Raw genomic sequence first — 5,906 nt, forward strand, 5'->3', positions numbered from 1 at the left:
CCCTTAGATCAAGCCACCTCGAGCTTCTCTGTCGATTTGCGCGATTTCGGCCCTTCTGGTGAAATTTCGTCCCGCGATCAATCCCAAATATTTTTCCGCTCCCGTTCAGATGAGCTAAATATGTTTAATAGACTCCAGACTAACCTTAATCTTGAGGATACAAATTTTCCGAGCCTTCGGCTTCCCCGAGAAATTCCATAAAACCTAAATTAGGGTTTTTTTTTTTTTTTTTTATGACGGGGTATTACAGCGTACATGAGCCCTTTGCTCGTCGGCTTCATTACCGGGTTAGCCTTCAGGGCGTTGAGAAGTTGCAACGACCCCATCTTTCATGGTTCCTCTTCTGGAGTCTCGGTGTCCCGACTCTCCATGATAGCCGATAAAGACCCCATCTTTGGGCAGTCCTTCATTGCATGTGGCCCCTTGCACACAAAGCATCCTCCCTTTGGAACGAATGACTTTTTCCTTGCCTCGAAGTCTTCCCGACGAGCACCCTTCTCAAAAATCCTTGAGTTGGATGGTCGGGCAGTATCCCGTCTCGCTCCCCCACCTTTGGCCACGCCCTGCTCCTTCTTCTTCAAGGACTCGGACGGACCAAAGGTATGGAAGTCAGTCAGCGACTCGGCCACCGCGATGGCTTCGTCCACCGTTTTGACTCCCCGACGCTGCAATTCTTGCTTGGCCCAAGATTGCAGTCCATCGGTGAAGTAGAACACAAGATCCTCCGCGGTCATGTACGGAATCTGAAGCATGAGCATTGTGAATTCCTTCACATAGTCTCGGATCGAGCCACGCTGTCGAAGTTCCCTAAACTTCTTGCGGGCCTCATATACGACGTTCTCCGGGTAGAACTGCCGCTTCAACTCTTTCTTGAAATCATCCCAAGTATCGATCTGGCACGTTCGTTGCTCGATCTCGGAATGTTTCCTTCGCCACCATAGCATGGCTGTGTCCGACAGGTAGGACGTCGCAGCCTTCACCTTCGCATTCTCAGCCACCACGCTGAGATTGTCGAAGTATATCTCCATCTGCCAAAGGAAATTCTCGACCTCCTTGGCGTCCCGCACACCGTTGAACCGGTTTGGTTTCGAAAATTCAACATTACCAATACTAGTTCCGCCAACGGCTTCAGCGTTCACACTTGCCCTCTTGACCAGCGTGATGTCTTCCTCCATCGCAGTAAAGCGTGTCTTCATCCCCTCGATGTCATCACGCAAAGCCTGCACGGATCCCGTCACCAGCTCCTCGAGCCGAATGAACCGAGAGTCCAAGTCGGCAGCATTTTGCTTGACTTCCTCAAGCCCACCGAACACAACACTCTCCAGCTCAGTGACGGTATGCTCGACCCTTTCGAGCTTCTCACCAATCTCGCCCACAGCCACACCCAAAGCCTCCCGAGAAACACTCTTTTCCCGCTGGGTGCCAGCACGTGTGGACGTGGACTCCCTTCCACGCTCCTCCACGCCGGACTGCGAGCTCACTTCCTTTTGTTTATCTCTCTTAGCCATTTTCTTCACTCGGACAGAGTCTCCCCTTGTCTGGATCGTAACCCCGCTCTGATACCAACTGTCACGGACTGATTTCTTCACAGCAATCAGGACGTGCGGCCTTAGAAACTTTCACCCTTGTGGTTTGCTAAGTCAGCCTTTCGGACAAATCGATCAGCACTTAGAGAGAGAGCATGGACGTTTTTAGAGAGAGGTCAGAGCTTATGGAAGTGTTTTCTTATTAAAACTTGGTGAATGTTACAAATGAGGTCTCACCCCTATTTATACAAAATCACCTCCTCAACGGACGGTGGAGATTGAACCGATCTAACGGTCCAGATCTTTTCCTACTTATGAAGTTACTTCAACATGAAGTACTTCATCCTTACGTACTTAACCTTTAAGTATTTTACATTCTTCTTATATTATTTTATTACTTAGATATTTTACAAAAGCTTAAGACTTAAGAAAATTCTAAGTAAGGTCGGTTCAAAACCTTGCGGTCCCGACCCGTTCTTGCTTCAAAAAATTGGGGCGTTACATATAGCTGAGCCTCTACTTCTCCTAAACCCTAGGTCAATAATGTAATTTCTCTTGCCCTGTAAACTCTGAATTATAGGTATTTCGTTAATATCCCACTTCTTTGTGGATTTTGGTGCAATTCACTCTTAAAAAAACAATTCGTTTTTATTCAACAAAGTGTTTTCCAGACAACAGTTTATGTTTTCATTTAAAAAGGTTTGTTAAAACAGTAGAAACGTTATGTTATCATTCTTGCAGTATATTTTCTTATGCGTTTCTCTATTAACTGTATTTCATTTGCACACATAAGCTGAGAAGCTTATAAATCGTTATAAGCATAACACATATCTATCTAAACGTACGTATATATACATGAATACTATCCATTCTATTTCAGTTATCTATCACAGTTATATTCCTAACACACTTGACACTACAACTATATAATACTTTGATATATTAATTACTTCTTTTTTTTTGCAAAAATATATTAATTACTTTATAATTTTACAATAAGCCTCCCACATTTACCGAAATTCATTTGTTAAGGTTTGATTAAATTTTTAACATTATAAATTCAATTCTTTAGCCTCATTTAAAAAAAGTGCATAATATATGTAAAAAAATATAATAATCTAACACAATTAAGCTTAAAATTTATATAACCTTAATTAAATTATTAACAACCAGAAAATATTTTTGTAAAAGAAATGCAAACCCGCGCTTTTAAAAGTGCGGATCAAAATTTAGTATAATGTTATGTATGGATGCAACCCAACTAATAAATGTTTCAAACGAGAAATTAGTTGTTTCCATGTTTTCATTGTATTGCTTGTTGCGTGGTTTTAGCTTTGGATTCATGGCCTCTTAACTATCGGTTAGGGGTGGGCGTTCGGACACCCGTTCGGATTCGAGTCGGGTATTTCGATTTTTGGGTATTTCGGTATAGAGGTGTAGAACCCGTTCGGGTATTTTTGAACTTCGGGTCGGGTTCGGATATTTTTAGTTCGGATTCAGTTATTTCGGATCGGGTTTGGATATTTAGATTTTGAAAAAAAAAATATTAAATTTTTCATTTCTCAAATTTCTTGTATTTAAAAATAGAATTTTCACTTAACTAATTTTTTATTTTTAATAGATTGAATGGTTAATAGATTTAGAAATAACATTTGAAACTAAAAAGACATTAATTTGGTTATTGTTTTTAAATTTTGGATGTAACTTTTTGTTAATTCTTGAAATAAAAAGTCTGACATGCATTTTAAGTGAGTAGTAAATCATTTTCTCCGTCAAATTGTATGTATATCATATGAACTTAAAGTATGTGTAGTATCAATATAAATATTTTATATAAAATGAGAGATGTAAACTAGAAATATAAGTTAATTATACATATGTTCGGTTATCTTCGGTTATCTTCGGATATCTATTCGAGTTTGGATATTACCCGTTCGGGTTCGGATATCCAATCTCTCCTAATTCAATACTCGTTCAGATATTTTGGTATTTCGGTTCGGGTTTTTCGGATCGGGTTCGGATGCAGCTTCGGATATCAGGTAAAGTGCCCACTCCTATCGGTTAGAATGTGGTCTATAATTCTTTCAAACTATAAAGTGTTTTTATATATCATAAACTTTGAATTTATAAACCCGAACGCTAAACTTCATTGCAGGGTGATTGTTATAGAAAGTTAACATTTTATATAAATTTCTCTATTTAATTATAAAAATAGAACACAGCATTTAAAAAAAATAACAATAAATTTGCACGTGAGTAACATTAGTTTCCTATAAAGCACATGTGAAATTAACATTCTCCTTATTCTTAACATGTACACCGAAACATTCTCCTTATAAAATTTAGTTCACTTATATTTCTTATAAATGAATCTTATGAAATTATCTTTTTACATTTGTTGGTTTCACGTTTTAATTTTTTTTTTAAGAAGCTTTAACTTTTTTTTTTTGACATCTGGAAATTTTATTTATGGGTCAGAGCCCAAATGGGCAAACCCCTAAACAGTACAGACATAAGACCCAAACAGAAGGCCAAGTTTTACATTACAACTATAGACCGTAGGCCCAAAGATAAGGCTTTAACTTAAAATAAATAAAACTGTGTAAAAGAGTAGTTATTGAAAAAAAGACCGTAAAAGAATAACTGAAACATATTTTGGTTTTTAGCTCTTACTTGGAGAAAGAAAAGTATATTTTGACTCTGTAAGTGCATAGAAAAGTAGGTCTTCATAAAAATATAGAAACAGTAAAGATAAAAACGCTAGAGAGAGGGGTCGAACCTCTGACCTTGTGGTTAACAGCCACACGCTCTAACCAACTGAGCTACTCCAGCTCGATGATTACCAAATTGTATATTACATAATAATATACTCCGTATTTGTGAAAAATAAAGACAAAAAAGATCATGAACAAGATCTTGTCGTTTCGGATCTTCCGTAAATGAATCAAGTGAAATTCTATGAATAATACAGAAAGACAACAAATAACAGTATACCACCAAGGCACCAACCACTGAGTATTTTAGAAATTAATTCATAATATGACTTGTTATATAATGAAAAAAAATGGGTTTGAAGATAGTGGAAGGTAGAAGACCATTGCTTGATCATTGTTGGTTAATTTCCCCCTCAAACTCTTAAAGCATCTTCAATATAATTATCTTATAAAAATTGCCCGCTTTATTGGTTACTTTCTCTCATGAGAGAGTAACCTTTTGCATGCTTTAAAGAGATCAGTATAGTGCAAAGTTTATCTATGTTCGAATCATCAAATGATTCAGGTTGATATCCGAGCACAAAGATTTGATTTTTTTCGTCGTGTTTTTGAAGGTGGTTGTCTGAAGAGTGTTTGGAACTAATTATCTAGTATTTCCTGCTCTAATGATTCTAAAGATAGATCCGATCATCTTATTCAGGGGCGTCCTTGAGCACAGCGGGATGAAACTCTGGCCTAGAACCCCAAATGTTAAAAAAAAGTTTGTATACTTGAAAACAGAAAAACATAATAATAAAATTTAATTTCTGTCATTAGAATTGTATTTGACATAGATAAATTTAATTTTATATAAACTTTTATTTTTTTTTCCTTCCTATTTCTACCCTAACTTAATTTTTTTTTTCTGATTTATCATTCTTTCTGTTTGTATTATATAACTTTATATAATAAGATATGGGCCTCCGTTATTTTTTGTTTAGGGTCTCTGGTAATTCAGGACTGCCCCTGATCTTATCCGGCAGTAAAAATAAATGTTTTAGCCTATTTTGAATCCCAAGCTTGTGTTTTGAAGATTTCTAGAGTCGGTAATCACCGGATTTAGCTTAGGCAATGTTCGCTCGATGACAGCCATTACTGGTTAAAACAGTTATCGTTGACAACCACATATCAGTATCACAATCTTTCATGAAGAAGACCAAATCTTTGTGCTTGATTTAGAACTATTATATAAAAGACTGATATTCTTTTTTTTTAACGATGATTTATTATAATATTACAATTATGAAAAATATTACATAGACGATTCGACAATACTAATCAATTGTTTTTCTCGGTAGTCATCATAATTGTTTAATAAATTTTTTTCTCCGAAAATTGAAACATAGACTTACCACTACAAGAAAACAGCGGTATTCTGACGGACATTCCGACGGAAAATGAAATCCTCGGAATTTCCCGAGGAATATACCGACGGAATTCCGAGGAAACATCAATCCGTCGGAATATTCCGAGGAAAAATGTGTTCCTCGGAAAAAACCGATGAATTCCGAGGAAATATTATAGGGATTTTACAAAATTCCGAGGAAATTCCGACGAACTAATGATCGATCGATGCGTTTTTGGACATACACCCATCGATCGATCACATTGTTACGCTTTGGTCCAT

General features: G+C 37.0%; 1 non-coding gene across 1 annotated transcript; it reads right to left on the reverse strand.

The window, feature by feature from the left end:
• Positions 1–4,284: 4,284 nt before the first annotated feature.
• Positions 4,285–4,358, reverse strand: TRNAN-GUU. Its single transcript has one exon. It is a non-coding gene; the product is annotated as a tRNA-Asn (tRNA).
• Between the last annotated feature and the right edge of the window lie 1,548 nt (positions 4,359–5,906).

The sequence above is a fragment of the Brassica oleracea genome, chromosome C3, assembly GCF_000695525.1.
Source record: "Brassica oleracea var. oleracea cultivar TO1000 chromosome C3, BOL, whole genome shotgun sequence".
Taxonomy (NCBI): domain Eukaryota; kingdom Viridiplantae; phylum Streptophyta; class Magnoliopsida; order Brassicales; family Brassicaceae; genus Brassica; species Brassica oleracea.